This window comes from Neodiprion lecontei, chromosome 6, assembly GCF_021901455.1.
Source record: "Neodiprion lecontei isolate iyNeoLeco1 chromosome 6, iyNeoLeco1.1, whole genome shotgun sequence".
Taxonomy (NCBI): domain Eukaryota; kingdom Metazoa; phylum Arthropoda; class Insecta; order Hymenoptera; family Diprionidae; genus Neodiprion; species Neodiprion lecontei.
Window position 1 is genome coordinate 9,598,470 of NC_060265.1, and position 17,220 is coordinate 9,615,689.

The 17,220-nt window shown below is 39.7% G+C and overlaps 1 protein-coding gene across 1 annotated transcript in view; it reads right to left on the reverse strand.

Annotated features, from left to right (window-relative positions):
- LOC107221471 overlaps window positions 1-16,162 on the reverse strand; it is an 85,883-nt gene extending 69,721 nt beyond the window's left edge. The window contains exon 1 of the mRNA XM_046744465.1: window positions 16,142-16,162. The gene's annotated coding sequence lies outside the window, so the exon portion shown is untranslated. The remainder of the gene's footprint in view (window positions 1-16,141) is intronic.
- Window positions 16,163-17,220: the final 1,058 nt, after the last annotated feature.

The following is a 17,220-nucleotide window of genomic DNA, read 5'->3' on the forward strand; positions in this document are numbered from 1 at the left end:
TGTAGCTAGAGCTGTTTACGTGTTGCGAAGCATTCATATTTGTAAGAGTGCTGCAGGAGTAGGTATAAGATAAGAGAGTACGTATTACGGACAAAAATAGATCGCAGCTATCTTCATCTTTAGAAAACCAGGTAGACAAAAAACGAATAGACGAAAAAAAAAAAAAAAGTCGAGAGTGGTTATAGGAAGTCGGCTTAATGCAGCGGTAATTATAGACACGTATAACGTAAGGCGTAAGGGGCGTAGATACTCTCGTCGTCTGGTTTGATTTTAAGTGTAATGTGTAACTCGAGGCTAAAACTCAATTATACATGCAGCATTGAATAAATTACAAGTCTTTATACACTTTCACCGCAAAATGATTTCGAGCATCGAATCCAGTCGGTTTTCGATTCAACTTTTTTGCTTTGAAAATGTAAAGTAAAAAAAAAAAAAAAATGCTATAGTACAAATTTGTAGTTCTAACTTGTTTTTTTAACGAAAGTTTTATTCAGTGGGTACAACATGTGTCCATCTATCATAACCACGAAACGGAAATACCTAGTTGGTACGTACAGGTGATTAGATGAGGCAACTTTCACTGTGCCTCCTTTCGGAATGTAATTAGGAACGACAAAGACCGTAAGGATGCAGATAATCACGCTGTATCATTGTACTCGATGTTATACGTGAATTTCATACACCGTCAGATACATCGTAGGTGGTGAATATTTTTTGCAAAATAAAAAACCAAAAATAATTCAAAATACTCTAAAGAGTTCAAGATTGATTCATTTTTCTAAACCGTTGAGGCATAGATAACAAACTCCGGTAACTACTCCGCCACTACTTGCACAAAGTTATACTTTAAAAACTTACCGGCAATCTTTCAACTTTCAAGAGGCCCGTTGGGCTTTCAAAGTCTGCAGGTTTCCACCCGCCGCGCCGAGTTTAGCTTAGCTGAACGCTAAAAGCGAGCCGAGTTTCTCAACTCTTCAACACGTGAGAGACGCGGTCTGTTATATGTAATACGTATAGGCGGCGAGGCTGACTCTAAACTTCTAAATTACTCGGAGACAGTGGACGTTCTACCTGGGAGCTGGAACTAGAACAATATGTAGCTCTGTTAATCTGAGTGAGTAAGCTCGCTTCTTCCTCAGAACAGACTTTGCCGACAGTCGAACGAACGATTTAGGTAACTAAGGGGAATGGTGTGAGTTTATTTCGAGAAAAACGCTGCAGGAAAATGGAGATCAAGTGATTGTTTTACGGTCACGCGTAAACTTTTATATTACTGATATCGACTTACATAACGCATTCGATTTATATGTACCATCGTCAAATTTGACTGCCACTTTTAATCATTGTCATCATCGTCATCATCACTCGATTTCCAAAGTCAATTTTCGCCCGATTATAACTGTCAAGTCTTCAATCGTTCAGATAACGTGGCTAACATTCTTTCGGTCAAGATCAGATTTCAGTCCAAGATTGAAACAAAGTCTGTAACTAGAAATTGGAACCTCGTGATAATTGTTTCTTTTTTTTTTTTAATTTAGTCTGGAAATTAATTAATTCAATGTCAGTGATTTGTATCAACAGTTACAATGCCAAGTCCATCGATTCGCGTATTAATAGACTGAATGCGTTTTCAGACGTTTTGTTGGATCTTTTGCCTACTCTAGATTAACCCGTAAATAAATACAACGCTTTTCAACGGACGGATTTATCTATTACTGGACCGTTATCGTCGGACTTGCGTTTATTCATTGTCAATTACACGCTCGACGTCTCGCATTCCAGATTAGAAAAATGAAAGAGAGAGATAAGTAATTGTCTTTAATTACATTCAATGCCCATTAATCATCCATCTGTTTCAAACCACTCGCCGTTATAACGTTGCAGACTGCAAGAGCAATTCCTTCTTTACTCACAAGATCGAAACCCATCCATTTTATGTAAACAGTAATTATTGTAGAGGAGCGATCGAGTACGTTTCGACGTAAATGGGTCATAGATTTACCATCCGTAGACGAGTATTGCTCCATAGTGATTCGATTTTGTATTATACGACCTTTCACCGATTCATTCCGGGCCATGACCTCGATGTATGTATTTCGCAATTGAATATCTAGTTGTGTAGTCGTAATAACTAAAACTGCTGATGTTTAATGTCAATTTATACAAACCGTGAAACGCAAAATTATTTTTAACTGCCTCCAGAGTGTGCGGTATATTTATTTTACAATCAATAGTTTATTTATGTGAATAGATCCCGGTCGATTATTTTACAAAGTTACAAAGGTCTGAGAATCGTTCAAAACTATAATAAACGACCGAGTTCGTGCAAAAGGTGATAAAGAGTAGAATTTAAGCTTCGTTTGTACAGTTCTGTTTAATTCAGAGAAATCGAATGCGGAAACAACGTTTTTACATTAAACAGGAGAAAATAGATAACCTTCCTTACAAACCACAGGAAAAAAATCCAACAACTGAACTTTGCCGAGAGATCTTTTTCGGCTTATAAAAGTTTTTGTTCACTGCTTCGTTAACTTGATTTTAAGTCATATAAGTAGCGACTCGTTGCTGAACATTTAAAATAAGTTTTTTTTTTAAACAGTCTTTCATACGGAAAGAATTTTATTTACTGCAACGTGAATTCGCGATTGATTGAAGTCCATTAAGATAGTGGGAGAGAAAAATCTCTTTCACTGTCTCACTTTTTCCCTACATAAGTATGATACATTCAAGTATAATAAATGTGATACTTTTCACGGTTGAGGCGGTAATCTAATTTATCTGTAAAAATATTATCAATTTGCGACTGTGTCTGTGTTACGTACGTAATTCTCAGCCCGAGTTTGTTTCATAATTCGATCAATCAACTCTCGAGCCGAGGTTAATGTCGCCATTTAACAGGTCACTGAGCAATAATGTTATTTCTGAGTAATGACACATCCAACATACGACATACTCTTCATGCTGTAATGAATGCTTATGCTGATCTATGTTATGCATAATCAAAATAACATTAGTTTTCTTTGAATAAACAAAAATTTTTCAAATGAAGAAAGTATCGATGTATAGTTATAAACAGACTGAAAGATCCGATGCTCATATCTGGATTATTGCCAGATTGTATTCCTGTAAATTTGTTTGACATTATTTTCGAATCATTCTCGAGTTCGGTGGTCAAACTCTGAAAAATATTATTGTGCAGTTTTCTGAAAATCATTCAACTGTGCTCCCTCACCGTGGGCGAGAAGAAAGACAGGTTTCACGAAAGGTTAGAAGGAAAGTGGGATACGGAATTTCAAGAAGAGTAAGAACCTCTTGTGAAAGGTCAATATTTCTCTAACGCAATTTCAGGAATTGATTCCGACTCTCCGTTTATTAAAGAGAACGAAATTTTTCTTGAAAAATATGACATGTATCTTGATATTTTTTTCCTTGTATAAATTATTCAGGTGTATGTATTTCTTTGTACGATACAACGCTTTAAAATCGTCTAATTTCGACGATGAATAATAATCAGATTTCCCGATGACTCTCTGTACTATTTTTGGTTTTCTTCCTTATCATTATCATTTCCCGTTGTTCATCGGTGCAGTTCTAGGTAATCCACCCATTTTTGCGAACGAACTTTAAGCCTTAGTGTAACGCCCTCGGGAGGAGTGACTAATTTTCGTATTTTGCGCTTTATGCAGTATAAATAGTCTGATATAACTGGGCGTTGGATCGTCCCGCTGTATCATCGCCGAAGAGTCGAGTGGTTCAGGGCGGTTGGAGGAATGAGTCACGAATCAAGGAGGATTCTATACGTATCCGTGTTGTAATACTCTTAAAGTGTCGTCGTGCAGTCGGGGTGAGTCGCACCGAGTTGAGTTCAATCGTATCGTAAGGAAAGGATCCCGCAAGAGTTGGAAACCCTCTCCAGGGATGTTTTTTTATTTTTCTTTCTATATTTTAACTTTTTTACTTGCCCTTTTTACAACGCAGTTTTACTTCGAGAGTTTACGCATCGGCGCTGCGTCGTATCCTCAAGTTTTATCACCTTGAAGCTAGAATTCTTTAGATGACACCGCGAATGTATCGAAGATTCTACTTCAAAACAGTTTATACCGTAAAATTTTCAGACAGTTGTCTTCGTTTGAAAATTATGTACGTAGAATAATTATAAGATCTTAACCATATTGGCGTTATGTGTACAACGTGACTTAATGCGAGAAAAAAAAAAGACAACTCTATGTAGAAAAGAAACATTTTGTAACCTTTCTAGAAAAGAAAGATTTTCATAATCATGTTTCGTTTAAATTTCAATGTGTAACGTTACCCTGCAATTTTATGCGTTGCAAAATTTTTTAATACCGAAGAATCATGAATTAGGTTCATCGTATCAAGTTTCCACGCAATAACTTTAACGGACACAATAAAACTTCGTTGTATGGAAATTTTGACGAAAAAATGTATCTTCCTTTTTCCGAAGGACTGTGAAACCCGTTAAAATTTATCGGTGACGTTACCAACTCGACAATAATTAATTTACCAGGATCTCGTAGCGGGGAATTCTTATTTTTTTTTTGTTTTATTCATTTTGCGGCATCACGTAACCGGCGTAATTAACGGCGAGTCCGAACGTCGCGACGCTTGCATCTCCCACTCCAAAAGTAGAAGAGACAGACGATTCGTCGCCGGAATCAGCAAGTAAAGCGAACCAGACGGTAATTCGGTCATTCGGTAAGTTACAGCAGCGCTTGTAGTATGACTTTTATGCTGATGGAATAATGGTTTCATTAGTTTATAACAATGTAAAGTGAGTCTGATCAGCTTATACTGCACTAGATGCTTACATGGGATATATATCGCAGGCCGGGTATATAGTAACAAACGTCAATTGTTTGAGGGGGGTTTCATTAGTTATAATTAATTGAATAACACGCGGCTGCTGCTGCACGGAGGGATAAACGCCAATTTGCATCAGCTGCGTTTCATTGAAGATAATATAAACTATTCATCGGGATTCTTCTCTGCAGACGTGTGTGGATGAATAATTTCAATATAAATTACTCGGAAAAGATGCCGGAGATCTTATTTGTTCGAATCTGTAATAAAAGTTGGAATTTTCATCAGTCACTCGGAAAAATTCCGTCAATCTACCCTCGTGTTAAACAATTTACCGAGGTTTCTAATTCCACTTCGGAGTGAAATTATCCGTGACAGCGAGAGGCTCCGTTCATCTCTGTAAGGTACAATTAATGCCTCGGTGACATCTGCAACAGTTTCGCGCCGACAGGTGAAATGGGAAGAATATTGGATCTGCTGGGTCAGAGTTCGAAATTACGGAACATCCGGCCGGTTCGCGGAGCGTCTTCCGTCCAATTTCGAGTTAATTACTGTAAAAATACCTTCGGACCTTCGTCGCTTTCGTTCTAATTGGTTCGTTAATAGCTTTCGAATAATCGAATTTCCACACATGAAGCACTTCGCGCTGCAATCTGGGTGTTGGGCTTCTCCTCATTTTTAATTACCAATTTTTCATCATTTTCATTGCTTGGAAGTAAAAGAATGTATTTGCTATTTGCCACAAAATGACAAAATATACGCATAATTTACATTCGGAGACAATTTCAGGACGGTATATGTATCTGAGACAGGACATTCACCTTTTTCATTTAAACTAGACGAGCTTGGCTTAAAGAGTCGCTTTTTTGCGCGCCGCAATATCTGCGGCACTGCGTAACCGGAGTAGGTACGACCTTTCTCATGTTTCCTTCTTAAATTCTAAACCACTTTAATATTTCAACTCTTTTGGGTCCTTCTTTAGCCAACGCGGCAAAGTGAAAAGATAAAAAAACAAAATAAAAATATATATATGTATATATATATATATATTAAACATACAGACCCCTTCGCAATTTACTTTCATTTTGAAAATTGTCTGTTTCGCAAGGTAAAAATACGTTTATGCTGGTCGAGTTATGTTCGGGTACGCATAGCGAAGCCTCATTATCATCAATTTTTTTGGTCTTGGTTAATATGCGATTCAAAAAAATTTCCGCATTCTTGAACCTCTGCATCATTGAATACCCGTGAATGAGAAGGATCGAAAGAAAAAAAAACGGAAACGTACGCAATTTCATCTTGAGTATTGTACGTGGATCTGAATTTTGTTTTTTTTTTTTTTTTTCAATTAGGAAGATTATTTTGCGCATGGAAAACGATACAAATGAGACAATCTGTGAACGCACCTATAAGCCATCAGGTTGCAGCGAGATTAGGAACAGCTTCGTTATAGGCGTATGGGAGGATATCGCGAGTTGAATTCCCACCGACATTAGTCACGATTTATAAACCACGTCGCTAAATATCTTGTATGGGTATATGTGTAGTATAAACACTGCTGCTATGCGGATGATTGGATAATGGGTTATTAGTAGTGGTGGTGTACCGACGAGAAAATCGATCTTACATGTACAACTCACGATCAGCAATTAATTGCAATATATAACACACGTTCGATTTTTTCATGTATCAACATAGACGACATGGAATGACTGCGATAAGCGTTACTAGATTTCTCAACATTTACGAGTTGTTTGTTCTTTTCATTATTCGCGTTAATTTTTCCGTAATTTCTTCATTTTCGAGGAGAATAATTAGGCGTAACGCGATGATCCGGATATTAAAGTTGGATGTTGTTTTTTTTTTCAATCTTGTGTGGCGAAATAAACAAATGGCAGGGGTGATCGTAAGTCTTCAAGAAATCCTGCACCGAGTGAAGATAATTCAGCCGAAGGACTTTGCGGTACGTCTTCGCTTTTTTACTCTCTCTCTCTTCCTCTTTCTCTTTTCTCTTTTTGCTTCTCAAATTTCGGACTGCAGTCACTCCGCATATCCGATGGGGTGAACTTACATAAAGGCAATTTTGCAAATGATACTCCGGAGGCGAGCTCAGGCCCTTATATCCCGGGTCTAACGCGCTCTTCTCACGTGGAATGAATAAACCACTGGCAACAATTTCGCCGCGGCCCGTGACCTGTCACGATTTTTGCGAAGCGAGAAACAACCGCGTGTCGGCTTAAACTTTACGACGTTTATTTCGACTCGGTTAGCTAACCTCGACCGCACTCGCATACGTTATACTTGCATACATGTAACGACGACTTCCGCACGCACGCTAACTAAATCTTGATTTTATGAATTCTTTCACGTCTCGCTAACCTCCTTTTTATATGGCTCCAGTTTATTTGCCTACCTACTTTTATTTCATACCGATACTCGCGTAGTCCCATGTAGCGTTTGCTGGGAACGGATTCGGGCTAAAATTCAGAGCGACGGGAATCTCGGAAGACGTTTCGACTTTTTAACAGGTCCGATTTTCACCAACCACCGTACCGACACCCACCGACTTAACCTTACATCGGGCCACACTGAGAAAAATTTCATTTGTTACAGTAACTAGAAGAATTCAGTAAAACAGATATCGTTAATAATAACTTTTCAGTTAAATAAATCTTTGAAATCAATTTATTGTTGCACAAGCATTAAATTTTCGCAACAGTTACAAGAACATATAGCAACAGTGATGATAATGAGAAAGAATAGTAACGGATACTAAACTTTCCGACAACAGCTATAAAACTAATTTTCATTTTGTACCTAAAACTATATTTTTCGATTGTGGTAAAAAATGAAAATAGTTAAGAACTGAGCGGTGACCGGAACTAAAAATTTCTCTCAGTGCATCGAATATAGAAATATTTGTGGATCGTACTCTAAGCCCTCTTTCGCGGTTCTGTTACAACACGTAGCGTACCGGTTTGTTAATCAAGGTCTTGAACCGCTTGTCACGGTTCGACGGAAGGCCAGAATATTTACGACAATGTCCTTCGGAACGGTTCTGTGGATGACTAGTCACAGATCATTGAAAAGCCGTGCCTACTGTACGCTATACTTGCATGTAACGTACGAAACAGAAACGACAACCAGACCACACGCGCCTATTCATATTTCGCCCAGGAGAATCTTGTGCACTTATGCAGCGCATCCAGCAGCCATTATACTGCACGTAAGCACTGTGAATTTACTCACTGTACCAGACGCAATTTCTTTTCAGGTTAATTTTACGCCGCAGAGAACACCGCTGCATCACGGATAATGGAGGCGATTATTCGAGACGACAAATCTCTTTCCATATTACCAGCGAAAGTTAAAAAAGAGGGAAAAAGAGAGAGAAAGAAAGACGGGCGATTGCTTTCTAAACAAATGCATGTGGTTCAAGTCGGCAGCGTTAATGTAACGACGTGGTTTTAGGAAAATTCGTTATTTCGCAACTTTAAGATACTTTTCGAGATTCGGTAAACCGTGAAAGTACGGTATGAAGAAATTGATAGTTTCCAAATTCAACTCCTTAGAAGCTATTCCGAAGCTGGAAAAAAAATGATTTATTTTTGTTCAACGTTGCTTTAAGGCATATGATACAAGGCTGGCACTAACTTCAGCTTCGTAAGAACGCCTATCTCTAAGTACGCAATAGGCGGGTAAGCATGTTACTACGCCAGTGCGTTGACGCCTGGAAATTCCAAGTCCAACGACCCTTAAACCGACGACCCGTAGTCGACGGTTTTGACTCTTTGGAATAATCAATATCGCCAACAACCGCTAACTAACCGACGCCACTAGCCTCAAAAGCTGATACTCATTAATCAGTTCGTCGAGGAAATTGGAGAATTGAGATGAAAAATATAATACGAAAATCAGAGCGGGTTGCGCTTGCTTCAGAGTTTGCTTATTTGCTCGGCGATAACGAATCCGATATACTGCGAATAATTGCGCCTTTTGTGACAAATTATTATCATTATTTGGAAGTATTGGCGAACGGTTTCTGCCTCTGTGATACTTTACGTCTAGGCCGGAAAATTAATTCCAAGGATTTATCGCGTGTAACAAAGAGACTGAAATATTGGACTGAAACTTTCACGCAATAATCGATAATCCGCCTACGTATACGTAACGAATGTGCCGACACTTTCTTCTCCTTTGCTTTAGAAAAAAGTATCTATAAAAGAACCGAAAAACATGAGTGCCCAGTGATGAAAGTTGTTTGAAAATTTTTTTAAGAAGTCTTTAGACGAGTGACAAAATGATTTTAACCCTATTTTCTCGCACCGCATATCCCAGGTAAACCCGACCTGAGGAATTTCAAGTGGATCTTCGATGTCAGTAAATATGCAACCCTCGTTACCTACCGAGAGGATAGGTATACTACGCTCTAGTCTGCGAACCGATCTGCACCATCTGATGTTCTCTATTATGCAAAGCTCGACTAGACTAGGGCGCACCTACAAGTATCCACCTACTTATTCACTACCACGTACGAATAACACTTTCCTCCGTAAAGACGCGGCGTGCTTTTTGTCCGTAATGGATAACGTCCGAACACTTGCGACTCGTGAAGCCAGCTCCGAGAGAGAAGCGCCGGTTGGGGTTAAAAAATGCAAGAAACGGTTATGCTTGCCGAGTATAGTAACAAGTCATCGTGAAATTTTTACGACCTTCTTACATCGAGACCATCAACTTTTTGTAACTTGACGCGTACACGATTTATGGAAATTCAATTCAGGTTGGCGAAACGACGTTTCTTTCGAAAGGAAATTTGGCGAAATTTCTAATCTCATACACCAAAATTATCTTATAATATTACGATAAAGCTTGACGCACTCTACCCACTTTCTTTGCGCGTGATTCGTACATACCGGGTTTTGGTTTCTTAACGGTCAAAGTTCACCAGAACGAACCATTCTCTTCGGCGTGAAAGATCTAACAATGAGATAATAATCTGTTGATGTGGCTTTCACAATAGAGAAACATGTAGAAATTACAAATCGCTTTCGTCGTGTTGAACGCGTATTTTGTACCTCTAGACACCGATCGTGCGCAAAAATTCTCAATTAAAACAGAAATTAGCATTTCATGAACGCGTGAACTAACGACTGTGTTTCAAAGTGTACTATACGTGTACCTTCCATTGAATATTAATCGCTTATACATACGAGTACAATACCTAGTACACGTTGGAAATTGAGCAATTAGGTGTAATAATTATCTTGCACCACCTAGCAAACTTTCATTGTTCTCAAACACATTCAATCAGGGATTTGACTAATTTTTGTGTCAAAATATTCCCCGCTCCGTCAAGAAAATTCTTGATGCCTAGCCTGATTGAGTATACACTAGGATTAGGATCGTTTAGAGTTTCGGGAACGAGGATGTGTTGCGCGTACTTATCGTTGTGACGCTTCCACCTCGTCTTCCTGTATAAATTTATAAGTATCCACGCAGGCACATTGCTTAATGATTCACGGGGAAAGTCTTGCACGCTCACCGAAAGCTTTTCATAACTTTTAACCACCCTATACCATGAAAACCTGACGGTCTTCGCGTCTGTGTAGACTCAAAGACCTTTGTAACTCACTCCGGTATATCTTCGTTCATTTTTCTTAGCGAGCTGGTAAGTCGCGTCGCTTGCAATTAGTTATATCTTAAATACGTATCGTCGGAGCGAAAATCTGGGAAATTTTTTACAAGAGTCTGACGGAATATGCTGCCTAATTGTTGTTCGGGTCGCATTAGAATCCCCGTGAAATTCAAATAAATCCCATTTCTCATTGTTTATGCGACGCATTGTTTTTCAGACCAGGTTTTTAAAGTACGTTCGTTTCGTCACCTGCAGTCTTAGGTGCGTAATTTCAACTTTTTTAACGGTCATCCGGCAAGCATAATGAGGATGGAATGATGAAAAAGTGAAAGAAGGATAAACTAAAATGAAAACGTTGCGTGACGAATAATGTAGGTTAATGTTCTGGCTACGTTTATCTTTATCATTGTGCTCTATGCAAGAAGCTGTGCAAGAACAAGTTGAGCGTAGAAAAGAAATCGTTTCGAGCGTAAATTTTTATTCATTTTTTTTCCCATATATTTTCACCGCTGTAAAATATATATCTCTGGCAAGTCTTCGTCGGTTTTTAATCTTCACCTTCGGTTACGTCAGCGGTCGAAAACTTGCGTGAAACGGTTGTAAGAATAGAAATAAAACTGTTATTATCAATAAATTAGCCTAATTCCAAAGTTTCAAAACCGCCTTGAGCAAATTCAACGCACTTTCTAAACGCGATTCGTCTGAACACCTACGTGCGGAGTTTAATTTTAGTGAAAAAATCATAACACGAGGAGGGCATAATTAGAATAACGTGATGTTACTTCGGAAGGCGATACATTCAGACGTTGAATACCACCAAAGAGAAGAAAAAAAAGAAAAACAAGTAAAAGTGAAAAAGAAAGGAATTGTGTTAGGTAACTCATCTAGATGTACATGCCTTCATCTATACTCGTTAAATTCAAAAGATGCGAACGATGATACGCGCTGTTAATTATCTTCGCGCGAGGCGAAGGCGAGCTCAAGAAGAATGTAGAAGAAAAAAAATTTAAGAAAAAATTTGAATGAACGAAAAACTCCTGGACAAAGGTGATCCAGTTGTTCCACTCCGTGTTGCAGGCAAGAAAGCTGAAACGCGTTTTCCTTTGAACTAAGAAAGTGGACGGCGCTATAAGTTTACGACACCATTTGCATGCAACTCGTCTGTCCTACAGCAGCAGCTGACCGAGTTGATGCGAATGTGCAAATAAATTGTGCTGTCGCTGTATCCACGCTGTGGTACGTACTACGCTCTGATTAATTGCACGCCTCTTTGCGACAAAATTTTGCTGTCGTATATATCGGAACAAAAACAGAACACTGCACTGAGGTTTTTGTGGTTAATTGTTGACTTGAAATTTTTTTTTACCAATAGTGTACTAAGAAAAATTTCGTTTGTTCTAATATTCAAAAAATATGGTTGGAATAGAATTGGTAGTGTGATTATAGTTGCCGATACTGCATCTTTAAGAGAGTAAAGTTCGTAAACGTTAATGTAACGATTCATTTTTAGGAAAAATGAGTAAGTCAATTTTTGAAAAGCTAAATGTATTCAAATTTTGTAAATTCAACTTCTAAAGTCGTTCTCAATTTTCAAAACAATGATTTTAGTTTCAGTATTTCGTTGCTTCAACGTTACTAACTTCAATATTCTAACATTTTCTGGCTATTGCAGCATTGATTCTATTTGCAGAGTTGATTAAATTTAATCATTTGAATAAAACTTTGAACGAAGAGAAAACAGTTGGAGAAAATGCTGTTTGCTTTGATGCCGACATCGCTTCGCATCTATTTGCAACGGCACTTTGCTGTCGCGACGAAACGTTTTTAGTAAAAAAAAAAAAAAAAAAAACGAAGTCTCGAGGGAAACGTAGGTCTTGAAAAGCATCCTCAAACTTGTTGAAAACTGTTAATCGTCCCACTCCATCAAACCCTCGTCGACGATGCATCGCAACGTTATAGCTGCAGTCTCCCTTTTCTCTCAAGGTACTCGGCCTATTGTCGGGTCGTTACTTGACTGACCCCTGACCTCGTCAGCGTTCGTGAGACACCTTCAAGCGCGATAGAGCAAGCGAGTCTTGGCACTTCGTTAGAAGTCAGTTGGTTACAACAGACTGCAGTAGCGAGCGATCACGACTCTGGATGCTGGGATTCGACCTGAATACTAACCCATTCCGAAAGGCACGTCTTGTGCCCGATGCGATGCAGCGTCATCGACCTACCGTAGAGAGCGCAGCTTGCAGCCAGCAGCGGGAGGGTTGATTGTGTGTGCATTGCACGTGGGTTAGGCCGGAGTAAACACGAGGAGGAAAACTGGGAGCAGGGATACGCAAACAGGATGAAGCGGCGATCGTGGGTGTCGGGTAGCGAGGGGGGGCAAACTGCAATGTCCGGGAAGCCACCCAGCCGACAGCGCACCAGCTGATAGTCCGAATCACGATAAAGGCGTACGACATCCACGTTTCCATTATCTCGAAGCTTGTCGAGCGAGTGTCGGCATCGGAGCGTGATAATCGGAAGACTACCGGTGGATTGATTGTCTCTTTGCGAAGGAAATTCACTCTCGAATCTGTTGGTAGCAACGGTACTGATAAGCGGCTCTAACAGCTCGCGCGCTTTTATGGCGACACATGAATGCCAATGATCGTGTCTCGGCTAGCTGGAGAACCGTGGAATCGCGTATCGTTCGTTTATGAATTAGCTACGATAACGAACGGCTGTAATATTATCGATACTCGGGAGAACGTTTAGGCTTGTGATCGAAATAGCTTCTTATTTACTCGCTGCCTACAATGAGCTATCGATTGCGTATATATGGGGATAGGTATAACCCTGTATAAGCTTGTTATATTTAGGATGCTCAGGTGCGCCCTTATGAATTAATGCCACGGCTATTTCCAGCTGTGAAATATAACCTTCGCTTCGGCTAAAAGGGTTTTGTTAAAAATTTCAATTTTGTAAACTATACGCCTATAAGCGTATAATGTGCTCTCAGGGTAAGTGAGACGAGCTGAGGACTGCCTTGAGTTTTCAATTTTTCAGTTTTTTCGCTACGAAAAATGAAAGCGTCGAAACAATTTGATAACCTCCTGAACGTCATTATACCGCGTATATTTTGCTATCTTCACCTCCTTTAACAAGATTGAACGAATTAGTCTTGCAGTAAAAAATATGCCACAATGTACCTTTGAAGTTATTATACTTTCTGGACACAAGATATTTGCTAATTTGGCACGTGTATTCCAAGGAACTGCATAACTAGTTGCGAAAAATGCTCCGACATTTCAATTTTCGTTTTACGTTTCAGAGACTTATTAAATTCCATGCATCCTCTACGCCGACGATATAGAAGCTGATTATTGCCAACTTTTGAAAAAAAGGAAGTGAAAATATTCATTCCCGAACTTGAATTAAAATCTTCGAAAGCTCGGGTCCCCCATAGCCGAGTTTCCGTCCGGTGCGATCATTCCGTCTAGTCAATAGTGGCGAAATCGAAGTGACAGTGCCGAGAAGCTGTAAGGTTTATTCCTCGCGCGATTATATAAAGAGTACAAGGTACCTCAGGTTCCGTACGGACTAATTGTCGGGCCGGAGAACAAGCAAATAGTGGTGAAATCTTGTGCCTAGACTTCACGGTACGAGGTTAAGGTACGCAGTGTTGTAACCATACTTGGAAGTTTGCCTCCACGTCCTTCTGGGAGGATCGGCGGTATTCCCGCAACCTTGTTTCCCGCGCTGCAGAGGGAGTATGACTAATGATAATTGGGACGCTGGTTCGCTTCTGGAACCTTGAACTCCGTCTTCTCCCGTTTTCAGGTACGTTAAACCACTGCCAGCTTTCCCGCGGCTCGCTTTTAAAAAATCACACGTGACTCGCCCCTACGCCCTTGTCCTTCGAGGCTGAAATGCGTCCAAACTCCAAAGTATTCGACCTTCATCGAGCGGCGTATCAGCCGATCGAAGCCACCCCTGCCTGCTCAGAGGTCGATGTCCGGCTGTATATAATAATAATCGCGTTTGTCAGTGTCCAAGGTGAAGAAGTGGAAGAGTTCGGAGAATGAACCAGGGCGACAGATAAGATGGTAACAGACCGTCCGCGATCCTCCAATTTCCCAGTTTATACCCTTTTGTAGAATTTTTTATGCACGAATTTTCACCGTAGTCAGTCAGTCTAATACATATACCATTGGGAAAAAGCACTTCCTCACTTGTTCGATTCAAATTGAAAATAATAATTTACCGAATTGTACTTCTCTAGACTTATCTTTATTCCTCGTCGTTGTGACTACGAATAAACTTCTCGTACATTCTGTAGTCGTATGTTTGAATTTTTCAAAGACATTTAGCCATGTTTGGATCATTTTCGGTGCTTTTAAAATAAAGAAATCGCGTGATCCTAGAAACGAGTTTTGTCCAACCGAGTAAAATGATTCGTCTCGAATTGAGAACGAAGTGAAAAAAAAAAAAACGTCTTCGCATATACTAATACAAAGTATACAAGCACCGAAGCATAAGCACGCTCGAGTCTTGAGATGGGTGAAAAATATTCTACGCAATACATCACAATCCTAGTGTAGAAACAATTGCAGGTATGAGGTCGTTTAAAAATACTTTTTCATCGTTTGTTAACGGTGACAAATGTGAATGCCACGCGTTTGACGAGCTGTTAATTAACATGCATCATTTTTCTTCTCCTCCTTTTCGCCTTTTTCTCGTTCCCCATTGTTTCAACGTCTCTGGAATTCGCATACCTAAATATGTAGATGCCGCGTGCCCGTCTTGCGCGTTGCTACCTAGAACGCAGATTCCCTTATGTCTACCACCGCTTCCGGTACTTCTGAATATCCATACAAACATAAACACACCGTAGATGGCTGGTTAGTGAAGTGTTAAGTCTTGTCCCCGACGGGTCTCAGGTTTCGTTTTGTTTCTCCTCATATCAGTGAGAGGAAAAAGAAGAAGGAACCGGAAACTCCGGCAACGTTGGGTTTACGTGAATTGTTAGGCTTCGTTCGCACCATCATCATTCAAGACTTGCGAGAGTGTAAAAGTAAATTCCGTTATACACCGCGATATTATTTTCTTCATTTTACGTGGTCAGATCAATGAAATGCGCCGCGGTAGTTTTATGCAAAACAGATATGGCAAACTACAGAAAATAGAGAATACGCGAGAGACGAACTAGAGACCACAAATGAAAAAAAAAAATTTATTCAAATAACGAGGAAGTCAAGAAAAATCTTGACTCTCTAAAATTAAGGACATCGCTTCAAAAGCCTACCGTCAGGATTATTCGTACCGACCGGTTGGGTAAAAAGATTGTTTCGTTTCACGTGGAGGTTTTATTTCTTTGTTGGGCAATTGGTTGTTTCGGTGCACGTTATACTTGAAAACTTTCTGCAACCGAGCTGCGATATGATGTTCGTCGAGAAATTTATGACTGTAGATGGTATAGACGTGCGTGTAAAACCTGAGGCTACATCCTTGGTTGGATTAACGTTTTCCTTAAGATCGGACTAACGCGTCTCGTTCGCCTCCGCGGTTATAAAGTAAGTTGGATAAAACATAAGGAACAAGAAGGTGCAGATTAAAGTCAGCTGTTCGAAAGCTTGGAATACTTCTAAGCATAGTATAGATATCTCTTCGAAACAACAGTTTATGGCTTTAACGGTAAATCACTATACGCACCAAAAAATCGTGATGAAGATCTTTCTTCCTTCTCTCGATACTCAATTGCAGCTATCAGTGTTCAGGAAATGTACGGAAACTTCTTCCTTCCGGTTTAGGTATAAAAAATATTCTTACCTGAAACAATAAAAATTTCAAAGTTAAATCAATATTTTGGCATATGCGTGCAGGATGTCATGATGAATTTTGGAAATAATAGCGTAAGATAACGTTACGAAGAAATAGTGCAATAATTTGACGGAAAAAATTTGGCCTTGTTTGTAAAAGGAATAATAAAATATAAGAACGGCCGTGAAATGTTCGATGACAATATACGTGTGTCAAATAACAGTCCGATTAAATCTTTTGTCAAGTTTGCAATAACGGAATTAAACAATCGCTTGGTTGTTTTCTGACGTACGTAGAATTTCCAGGGAATCCTACAGCGCAGGTACAAGCACGTCCGACGGCTAATATGGCAACGGAGTGAACGTCGACGACACAATTGTTCTCGGAGTGATTTGAAGCGAGGTTTAGTTATGCACGTTGTTTCAGATTGTACAATAATTAGGGAGCCCGAATTTCATCGAACGAAGCATTATTACGGGAAGTTCACAGAGAAAGACGTGTGTGCGTGCATGCGTGTGTGTGTGTGTGTGTGCGTGACACAACGCGAAGCGTCGTAATGTGCCTAATTGGCTGACGCGCCGTTCTCCGAATGAGTCGTCCTGAATTTTATGCCTGAGATTGTAAATTATAATAGTCTTTATCGGAATTATTTATGAAAGTTCGTTGTTTTGATTGCGTAAAAACCGCATCCGATACACGCGTCGTAATTCAAAACGCGTTGCGAACGGTCCGCGTGGAAATGGACGGCGAGCGAAGAACCCGCTTACCTGTACACTACACACCGCCTATAAAACCGCAGGTTGAAACGCGACAGCGAAGATCTGGAACCTGATATTCGGAACCCGATTTCGTTCGGTGAGATAGGCTGTTGTACGTTTCCTTTGCAAAAAAAAAAAAAAAAAAAATTTCAACTTTTACCGCAATGTCTCGCAGAAAGGTTTCGCACAAATTCATATTGGAAAATGAAAATA